Source organism: Triticum dicoccoides, chromosome 3A, assembly GCF_002162155.2.
Source record: "Triticum dicoccoides isolate Atlit2015 ecotype Zavitan chromosome 3A, WEW_v2.0, whole genome shotgun sequence".
NCBI classification, from domain to species: domain Eukaryota; kingdom Viridiplantae; phylum Streptophyta; class Magnoliopsida; order Poales; family Poaceae; genus Triticum; species Triticum dicoccoides.
Window position 1 is genome coordinate 27,405,212 of NC_041384.1, and position 11,599 is coordinate 27,416,810.

General features: G+C 40.8%; 1 long non-coding RNA gene across 1 annotated transcript; it reads right to left on the reverse strand.

The window, feature by feature from the left end:
• Positions 1-8,181: 8,181 nt before the first annotated feature.
• Positions 8,182-10,328, reverse strand: LOC119266836. Its single transcript, XR_005132162.1, has 3 exons — positions 9,996-10,328; positions 9,817-9,885; positions 8,182-8,631 (listed from the first exon to the last, which is right to left on the reverse strand). It is a non-coding gene; the product is annotated as an uncharacterized LOC119266836 (long non-coding RNA).
• Between the last annotated feature and the right edge of the window lie 1,271 nt (positions 10,329-11,599).

Here is an 11,599-nt window from a genome sequence, read left to right on the forward strand (position 1 = left end):
CTTCGATTAACGAGCTAGTCAAGTAGAGGCATACTAGTGACACTCTGTTTGTCTATGTATTCACACATGTATTATGTTTCCGGTTAATACAATTCTAGCATGAATAATAAACATTTATCATGATATAAGGAAATAAATAATAACTTTATTATTGCCTCTAGGGCATATTTCCTTCAGTCTCCCACTTGCACTAGAGTCAATAATCTAGTTCGCAACGCCATGTGATTCAACACTAATAGTTGACATCACCATGTGATTAACACCCATAGCTCACATCGTCATGTGACCTATACCCAAAGGGTTTACTATAGTCAGTAATTTAGTTCACATCGTTTATGCGATTAACACCCAAAGAGTACTAAGGTGTGATCATGTTTTGCTTGTGAGATAAGTTTAGTCAACGGGTCTGTCACATACAGATCCGTAAGTATTTTGCGAATTCTATGTCTACAATGCTCTGCATGGAGCTACTCTAGCTAATTGCTCCCACTTTCAATATGTATCTAGATCGAGACTTAGAGTCATCCAGATCTGTGTCAAAAATTGCATCGACGTAACTTTTTACGACGAACCTTTTGTCACCTCCATAATTGAGAAATATTTCCTTATTCCACTAAGGATAATTTTGACCGCTGTCCAGTGATCTACTCTTAGATCACTATTGTACTCCCTTGCTTAACACAGTGTAGGGTATACAATAGATCTGGTACACAACATGGCATACTTTATAGAACCTATGGCTGAGGCATAGGGAATGACTTTCATTCTCTCTCTATCTTCTGTCGTTGTTGGGCTTTGAGTCTTACTCAATTTCACACCTTGTAACACAGCTGAAAACTCTTTCTTTGACTGACCCATTTTGAATTACTTCAAAATATTGTCAAGGTATGTACTCATTGAAAAAACTTATCAAGCGTCTTGATCTATCTCTATAGATATTGATGCTTAATATGTAAGCAGCTTCACCAAGGTCTTTGTTTGAAAAGCTTCTTTCAAAACACTCCTTTATGCTTTGCAGAATAATTCTACATTATTTTTGATCAACAATATGACATTGACATATACTTATGAGAAATGTTGTAGTGCTCCCACTCACTTTCTTGTAAATACAGACTTCAGCGCAAATCTATATAAAATTATATGCTTTGATCATCTCATCAAAGCGCATATTCCAACTCTAAGATGCTTGCACCAGTCCATAGATGGATCGCTGGAGCTTGCACATTTTGTTAGCACCCTTAGGATTGAGAAAACCTTCTGGTTGTATCATATACAACTCTTCTTTAATAAATCCATTAAGGAATGCAGTTTTGTTTATCCATTTGCCGGATATCATAAAATGCGGAAATTGCTAACATGATTCGGACAGACTTAAGCATAGATACGAGTGAGAAACTCTCATTGTAGTCAACACCTTGAACTTGTCGAAAACCTTTTTGCGACAATTCTAGCTTTGTAGATAGTAACACTACTATCAGCATCCGTCTTCCTCTTGAAGATCTATTTAATCTCAATGGCTCACCGATCATTGGGCAAGTCAATCAAAGTCCATACTTTGTTCTCATACACGGATCTCATCTCAGATTTCATGGCCTCAAGCCATTTCGCGGAATCTGGGCTCATCATCGCTTCCTCATAGTTTGTACGCTCATCATGGTCAAGTAACATGACCTCCAGAACTGGATTACCGTACCACTCTGGTGCGGATCTCACTCTGGTTTACCTACGAGGTTTGGTAGTAACTTGATCTGAAGTTACATGATCATCATCATTAGCTTCCTCACTAATCGGTCTAGTAGTCACAGGAACAGATTTCTTTGATGAACTACTTTCCAATAAGGGAGCAGGTACAGTTACCTCATGAAGTTCTACTTTCCTCCCACTCACTTCTTTCGAGAGAAACTCCTTCTCTAGAAATGATCCATTCTCAGCAATGAATAACTTGCCTTCAGATCTGTGATAGAAGGTGTACCCAACAGTCTCCTTTGGGTATCCTATGAAGACATATTTCTCCGATTTGGGTTTGAGCTTATCAGGATGAAACTTTTTCATATAAGCATCACAACCCCAAACTTTAAGAAACGACAACTTTGGTTTCTTGCCAAACCACAGTTCAGATTGTGTCGTCTCAACGGACTTAGATGGTGACTTAGATGGTGCCCTTTTAAACGTGAATGTAGCTGTCTTTAATGCATAACCCCAAAACGATGTTGGTAAATCTGTAAGAAACATTATAGATTGCACTATATCTAATAAAGTACGGTTATGACGTTCGGACACACCATTATGCTGTGGTGTTCCAGGTGGCATGAATTTGTGAAACTTTTCCACATAGTTTTAATTGAAGACCAAACTCGTAACTCAAATATTTGTCTCTGCGATCAGATCGTAGAAACCATATTTTTCTTTTTACGATGATTTTCCACTTCACTCTAAAATTCTTTGAACTTTTCAAATGTTTCAGACTTATGTTTCATCAAGTAGATATACCCATATCTTCTCAAATCATATGTGAAGGTCAGAAAATAACGATACCCGCCACGAGCTTCAACACTCATCGGATCGCATACATCAGGATGTATTATTTCTAATAAGTCCGTTGCTCGCTCCATTGTTCCGAAGAACATAGTCTTTAGTCATCTTGCCCATAAGGCATGGTTCGCAAGCACCATGTGATTCATAATCAAGTGATTCCAAAAATCCCATCAGCATGGAGTTTCTTCATGCGCTTTACACCAATATGACCTAAACGGCAGTGCCACAAATAAGTTGCACTATCATTATTAACTCTGCATCTTTTGGTTTCAATATTATGAATATGTGTATCACTATGATCGAGATCCAATGAACTATTTTCATTGGGTGTGTAACCATATAAGGTTTTATTCATGTAATAGAACAACAATTTATTCTCTTACTTAAATGAATAACCGGATTACAATAAACATGATCAAATCATATTCATGCTCAACGCAAACACCAAATAACACTTATTTAGGTTCAACATTAATCCCGAAAGTATAGGGAGTGTGCAATGATGATCATATCAATCTTGGAACCACTTCCAACACACATCGTCACTTCACCATTAACTAGTCTCTGTTTATTCTGCAACTCCCGTTTCGAGTTACTAATCTTAGCAACTGAACTAGTATCAAATACTGAGGGGTTGCTATAAACACTAGTAAAGTACACATCAATAACATGTATATCAAATATACTTATGTTCACTTTGCCAGCCTTCTTATCCGCCAATCACTTGGGGTAGTTCCGCTTCCAGTGACCAGTCCCTTTGCAGTAGAAGCACTTAGTCTCAGGCTTAGGACCAAACTTGGGCTTCTTCACTTGAGCAGCAACTTGCTTGCTGTTTTTATTGAAGTTCCCCTTTTTCCCTTTGCCCTTTTCTTGAAACTAGTGATCTTGTCAATCATCAACACTTGATGTTTTTCTCAATTTCTACCTTCGTCAATTTCAGCATTACGAAGAGCTTGGGAGTCGTTTCCGTTATCCCTTGCATATCATAGTTCATCACGAAGTTCTACTAACTTGGTGATGGTGACTAGAGAATTCTGTCAATCACTATTTTATTTGGAAGATTAACTCCCATTTGATTCAAGCGATTGTAGTACCCAGACAATCTGAGCACATGCTCACTAGTTGAGCGATTCTCCTCCATCTTTTAGCTATAGAACTTGTTGGAGGCTACATATCTCTCAACTCGGGTATTTGCTTGAAATATTAACTTCAACTCCTGGAACATGTCATATGGTCCATGACGTTCAAAACGTCTTTGAAGTCCCGATTCTAAGACGTTAAGCATGGTGCACTAAACTATCAAGTAGTCATCATATTGAGCTAGCCAAACGTTCATAACGTCTACATCTGCTCCTGCAATAGGTCTGTCACCTAGCGGTGCATCAAGGACATAATTCTTCTGTGCAGCAATGAGGATAAACTTCAGATCACGGATCCAATCCGCATCATTGATACTAACATCTTTCAACACAATTTTCTCTAGGAACATATGAAAGCAACAACGTGAGCTATTGATCTTCAACATAGATATTCTAATACTACCAGGACTAAGTTCATGATAAATTAAAGTTCAATTAATCATATTACTTAAGAACTCCCACTTAGATAGACATCCGTCTAATCCTCTAAGTGATCACGTGATCCAAATCAACTAAACCATGTCCGATCATCACGCGAGATGGAGTAGCTTCATTGGTGAACATCACTATGTTGATCATATCTACTATATGATTCACGCTGGACCTTTCGGTCTCCGTGTTCCGAGGCCATATATGTATATGCTTGGCTCGTCAAGTATAACCTGAGTATTCCGCATGTGCAACTATTTTGCACCCGTTGTATTTGAACGGAGAGCCTATCACACCCGAACATCACGTGGTGTCTCAGCACGAAGAACTTTCGCAACGGTGCATACTCAGGGAGAACACTTCTTGATAATTAGTGAGAGATCATCTTAAAATGCTACCGTCAATTAAAGCAAGATAAGATGCATAAAAGATAAACATCACATGCAATCAATATAAGTGATATGATATGGCCATCATCATCTTGCGCTTGTGATCTCCATCTTCGAAGCACCGTCATGATCACCATCGTCACCGGCGCGACACCTTGATCATCATCGTAGCATCGTTGTCGTCTCGCCAATCTTATGCTTCCACGACTATCGCTACCGCTTAGTGATAAAGTAAAGCATTACAGCGCAATTGCATTGCATACAATAAAACGACAACCATATGGCTCCTGCCAGTTGCCGATAACTCGGTTACAAAACATGATCATCTCATACAATAAAATTTAGCATCATGTCTTGACCATATCACATCACAACATACCCAGCAAAAACAAGTTAGACGTCCTCTACTTTGTTGTTGCAAGTTTTACGTGGCTGCTACGGGCTTAAGCAAGAAGCAATCTTACCTACGCATCAAAACCACAATGATAGTTTGTCAAGTTGGTGCTATTTTAACCTTCGCAAGGACCGGACGTAGCCATACTCGGTTCAACTAAAGTTGGAGAAACTGACACCCGCCAGCCACCTATGTGCAAAGCACGTCGGTAGAACCAGTCTCGTGTAAGCGTACGCGTAATGTCGGTCCGGGATGCTTCATCCAACAATACCGCCAAACCAAAGTATGACATGCTGGTAAGCAGTATGACTTATATCGCCCACAACTCGCTTGTGTTCTACTCATGCATATAACATCAACACATAAAACCTAGGCTCGGATGCCACTGTTGGGGAACGTAGTAATTTCAAAAAAATTCCTACGCACATGCAAGATCATGATGATGCATAGCAACGAGAGGGGAGAGTGTGTCTACGTACCCTCATAGACCGACAGCGGAAGCGTTATGACAACGCGGTTGATGTAGTCGTACGTCTTCACGGCCCGACCGATCAAGCACCGAAACTACGGCACCTCCGAGTTCTAGCACACGTTCAGCTCGATGACGATCCCCGGACTCCGATCCAGCAAAGTGTAGGGGAAGAGTTCCGTCAACACGACGGCGTGGTGACGATCTTGATGTTCTACCGTCGCAGGGCTTCGCCTAAGCACCGCTACAATATTATCGAGGAGTATGGTGGAAGGGGGCATCGCACACGGCTAAGAAAACGATCATGAGGATCAACTTGTGTGTCTAGGGGTGCCCCTGCCCCCGTATATAAAGGAGCAAGGGGACGAGGCCGGCCGGCCCTAGGGCGCGCCAAGGAGGAGTCCTCCTCCTCCTAGTAGGAGTAGGACTCCCCTCTTTCCTACTCCTACTAGGAGGGGGAAAGGAAAGGGGAGAGGGAGAAGGAAAGGGGGGCGCCCCCCCTTTCCTAGTCCAATTCGGACCAGACGGGGAGGGGACGCGCGGCCCACCCTGGCTGCCCCTCTCTCTCTCCACTAGGGCACATAAGGCCCATTACTTCTCCCGGGGGGGGGTCCGGTAACCCTCCGGCACTCCGGTTTTCTCCGAAATCACCCGGAACACTTCTGGTGTCCGAATATAGCCGTCCAATATATCAATCTTTATGTCTCGACCATTTCGAGACTCCTCGTCATGTCCGTGATCACATCCGGGTCTCCGAACTAACTTTGGTTCATCAAAACTCATAAACTCATAATATAACTGTCATCGAAACCTTAAGCGTGCAGACCCTACGGGTTCGAGAACAATGTAGACATGACCGAGACACGTCTCCAGTCAATAACCAATAGCAGAACCTGGATGCTCATATTGGCTCCCACATATTCTACAAAGATCTTTATCAGTCAGACCGCATAACAACATACGTTGTTCCCTTTGTCATCGGTATGTTACTTGCCCGAGATTCGATCGTCGGTATCTCAATACCTAGTTCAATCTCATTAACGGCAAGTATCTTTACTCGTTCCGTAATACATCATCCCGCAACTAACTCATTAGTTGCAATGCTTGCAAGGCTTATATTGATGTGCATTACCGAGTGGGCCCAGAGATACCTCTCCGACAATCGGAGTGACAAATCCTAATCTCGAAATACGCCAACCCAACATGCACCTTTGCAGACACCTGTAGAGCTCCTTTATAATCACCCAGTTACGTTGTGACGTTTGGTAGCACACAAAGTGTTCCTTCGGCAAACGGGAGTTGCATAATCTCATAGTCATAGGAACATTTATAAGTCATGAAGAAAGCAATAGCAACATACTAAACGATCGGGTGCTAAGCTAATGGAATGGGTCATGTCAATCACATCATTCTTCTAATGATGTGATCTCGTTAATCAAATAACAACTCTTTTGTTCATGGTTAGGAAACATAACCATCTTCGATTAATGAGCTAGTCAAGTAGAGGCATACTAGTGACACTCTGTTTGTCTATGTATTCACACATGTATTATGTTTCCGGTTAATACAATTCTAGCATGAATAATAACCATTTATCATGATATAAGGAAATAAATAATAACTTTATTATTGCCTCTAGGGCATATTTCCTTCAAACATGGCCAAAGAAAGTTATCCCTACAAAATCATATTGTCTGGCTATGCTCTATCTTCACCACACAAAGTATTTAAATCATGCACAACCCCGATGAGAAGCCAAGCAATTGTTTCATACTTTTGGTGTTCTCAAACTTCTTCAATCTTCATGCAATACATGAGCATGAGCCATGGACATAGCACTATATGTGGAATAGAATGTTGGCTATGGAGAAGACAAAAAAGGAGTAGATAGTCTCACATAACCTAGGCGTGTCAACGGGCTATGGAGATGCCCATTAATAGATATCAATGTGAGTGAGTAGGGATTGCCATGCAACAGATGCACTAGAGCTATAAGTATATGAAAGCTCAACAAAAGGAACTAAGTGGGTGTGCATCCAACTCGCTTGCTCACAAAGACCTAGGGCATTTTGAGGAAGCCCATCATTAGAATATACAAGCCAAGTTCCATAATGAAAAATCCCACTAGTATATGAAAGTGATATCATAGGAGACTCTCTATCATGAAGATCATGGTGCTACTTTGAAGCACAAGTGTGGTAAAAGAATAGTAGCATTGTCCCATCTCTCTTTTTCTCTCATTTTTTGGGCCTTTTCTCTCTTTTTTATTGCCTCTTTTTTTTCATTTAGTCAAGAGTCTCATCCCGACTTGTGGGGGAATCATAGTCTCCATCATCCACTACAAGAGATTAGGCCTACTATGACGAGACAAGAAGTGTCATCGAATAGCTAATAACTTCACAAATTACCCCTAAGTGACGTTTTATGGGCGTCACAAGGATCGCCATGGAATCCCCGTCACAGATTACTCCTAGTGACGGCGCGCGCAAAGTAACGTCACAAAAATAGGACCTTCGGTGATGTTCTTTACTACGTCATCAACTTGTTACTTCAATGACAATCACTTAATGTCACGCGTTACATGAAAATATGCCATATACAATGACAAAGCAACGTCACTGACTTCAGCCACACCAACACCCGAGCAGGCTATCCCACTGCTAGCTTTTCATTATTGACGAGGATGACACCGTCAAAATATATTTAATTATTTCAAATTTGTAGAACAAATTATCAAATACACTATATTCCAAATGCATATCATAGTAAGTATCTAATTCACATCACAGTATATTATATAAATAAGATAAGATCCAAATCACATCATAAATTTGAATGAACGACAAATCATATCATATAATCAACCGTCTCAGCCAAATCATCCTCTAACTAGAAGTGACAATAAAATGGAACACTCACTCTGGAGTTTGACACGACAATAGACAAGTTAAAAAGGCAATATTTAAATAACTAAAGACCACATGTGTTGTCCTGATGATTACAACATATGATTCAACAACTATCTTTCCATCACAAAAGGATGGCCTTCATGCACCGTCAGGTTTGGAATGGGACTGCTAAGTTGCTTGCTGAGTTCCTTGAGCCTTTAAGAGAAAACCAATCAGGTTATCCATCTCATGTTGCTTCTTTTGCCAGGCTTCATTCTTCTCTTGCTGTCTCTTCTTCACAGCTTGCAATTCTCCATGTTCCTTCCCCTGCATGTCTTCAAATGTTGTCACTTGTGCTTCAAGCCTCGCGGCTAACTCCTCTCGATGCCTATAAATTCAACAAACACAACAACGTTGTACCTTTGATGAGATGAAAACAGACAAGATAACAAGGTACAAGAGTACCACTAAGAGGCTTACAATCTATCAAATTAATAATATGAAATAAAGAGGTACATTATTAAATGGCAAGGCAAGCACATACAGATGGGCAAATGAAAGAGTAAACCCAAGAATATCTTATAATGGTTAAAAAAACATGCAAACCAATCATTTATTATTTTAAAAAGCAGCAAGAAACACAAATAATATATCAAGTCAACAACCCAGGCAAGAAGAAAATGGACCTTAAAAGATCTAACAATTTTACATGTGAAAATGTACTTTCCAGGAGCTTAAATCAATATAAGAAAGTAGATAAGTGAGGATGCAAACACAGGACACACTAATATTGTACTCCCTCTGTCCGAAAAAACTTGTCCCAAACTTGTTCATCAAATGGATGAATCTAGCACTAACTTGATGCTAGATACATCCATTTGAGAGACAAGCGTTTTCAGGCGGAGGGAGTATATAACTAACTGTTTAAGAGAAAGCCATTTTACATGTCCAAAATGTTCAGAACTAAAAACAACAAAAAATACTATTACTGTCGCTGTTGGCATAGTTCCGAAAACCAAAAAGTTCACTATACTCTTTCAAAATTAAGGCTCAATGGATGGTGTTGTACGTTTGTAAAGTAGGAGCAGCTTGAGTTTACCATGTATCTGCTTTTATCAAGTTCTGGGCGTACGAAAATGCTTGTCGGCTTTAGACCCTTAACATCATGGGTAGCAATCAGTTAGGAGCGGCAAGGCAAATATTAAGTGTAGTTCCCTTTTATTTAGTAGTGGAGATAAAAGTACACTGGCACAGGGCTATACATCTCCGTAAGGTGTCAAAATCAAGTGCAATCTCAGTGTTTATTCAGTTTTGACAGCACTAGTTAGGGACTATTTATGGGGCAGCAGAACCACAAGCAGGCAGGAGAACCACAAGCAGGCAGTAGAATCAGTTTCAAGTTTTAGCTAACCACAAGCAGGCAGTAGAATCAGTTTAAGGTTTCAGGTTTTAACCACAAGCACTGTGGCCGTGTGGTGCCTGAGTTCAGTTAAAGGGGCAATCTGTTACCGTGCGTGGGTATGACTTGTAAAACTGGCTCTGAATTCCTCTCCAATACAACTCTGTATCTCACCTTCTCTCTTTCGTCTACCTCACCTCGGTGCTTTTCTCCCCCAAATCCCTTCATTGTATCCTGGTGACCCTAATTAACGAGAAGGGCGGGATGATTAGTATGCATGAACCCTAATCACTGAACATTAAGGGCTTGAGGGATGAGGAAGGCGGGATGAGAAAATTACTGAGAGCCATTACCGGTTGCTGTAGTCGGTGGGGAAAGGCTCACGCGCGGGTTGATGCGGTGGATCTGAGCTCCGCTGGTGGGGCGGCCTCCTTCAATCCGCTGTCGCCGGTCGCTGCAAATCAGGGGGAGAATAGAGCGGAGTGCTCGCGGGGTTGGTTGATGTTGTGGATCGGAGCTTGAACCGACGGGGCGGCCAGCCGGCGACCCCCAATCTTCTTCAGGCCCTGATCGCTGCAGTTGTGGGATAGGAGAACAGATTGAATCTGGCGAAAAAATGCCGGGGTGGGCGGTGGCTTTTAGCGGCGCCTCTTTGCTGGCGAAATAGAAGAGTAATTTTGGATGGGTCCTTGACGGGTGGGGACACAGGGTGGATGCAGAAAAGGATTTAGAGAAGCGGGGGGAAAGAGTACATGGGGGTGGAGGGAAAATAGTATTTTTTTAACGAGATGGTTAATTTCAGAATTTAATTTCCACACAATATTATGTAATCATTTTATTCGAACTAAGTATCAAATGATTATTAAAAAGGTAAATCTTTAAAATACATTATGGTGTGTTTTTTTCATGCATTTTTTTTGGAGTTGAAATAAATATGTCAAAAGTGGTAGACGGTACAATGCGGGCTCTATACCGCTTCGTACGATATGGTGGTCAGATGGATCCGCTTAAGGTTTGTACGGGGGGAGTGGAGACACTTACTTGGAATTGGCAATGGCTAGTCGGAACTGATCCGTGTTGTACTTTGTCTATCATAATCCTGCCTCTCCCTATCACTATACGTCGCCAACTAGAACCGAGAAGACGATCAGATCGAGTCACATATGCCCCGAGAAGAAAGAACAAACCTACAGATAGTCACACAAGCCTGGGCGTATAGTCCAAGAAGATAATTAAGAACCTCTATAACAATTTATATTGCATTTGAACTCTTTCCCAGTGGCAACGATGTTGGTGCAGATCATGGTGGTAATCGGTTTGGACTCCGTACCAATCATTTTTGCATCGACTTGATTTTCTTAATTTTTTAGATAGAACGAAACAACATCACCTCACGGGTACCCCATTCAAGTTTTTTGCCCAGCAACTACTTGTTTATAGATAAGAATAAAAAAAAGATTTCCCGTCGACTCTACTACTTCCATTTTAACTTTTGTGATAGAACAAAACAACATTAGCTCCCGAGCGCCCAATTGAAGTTTTCAGCATAGCCGTACTACCTATATAATATAAGAACAAAATAAATGTGTTAAAAATTATTTTTCTCATTAGCAGTTCATTCTCTTATTTACATTTTTTACTTTTGAGATAAAAAAACATCAGTGCACGAACGCCCGATTAAAGTTATTTTCTGAGCCGCCCCCTATTTATATTAGAAAAACAATACAGCCATCTAACAAAAGAGCAAAACAAGGTTTTCCATTTATAAAAACTAATAATTATAAGTATTTCCATGGCCAATACCTACTTATATTTGATAGAACAAAATAATTACAATGCTCAATAGCCTTTGGAAAGATTATGGCCCACTTTCAAAACCTACCTCACATCAGCCTATGAACGCTATGGTGGGACCCATAAAAAAACTAGCTATGGTGGGTCCCATTGCTAGACGTTA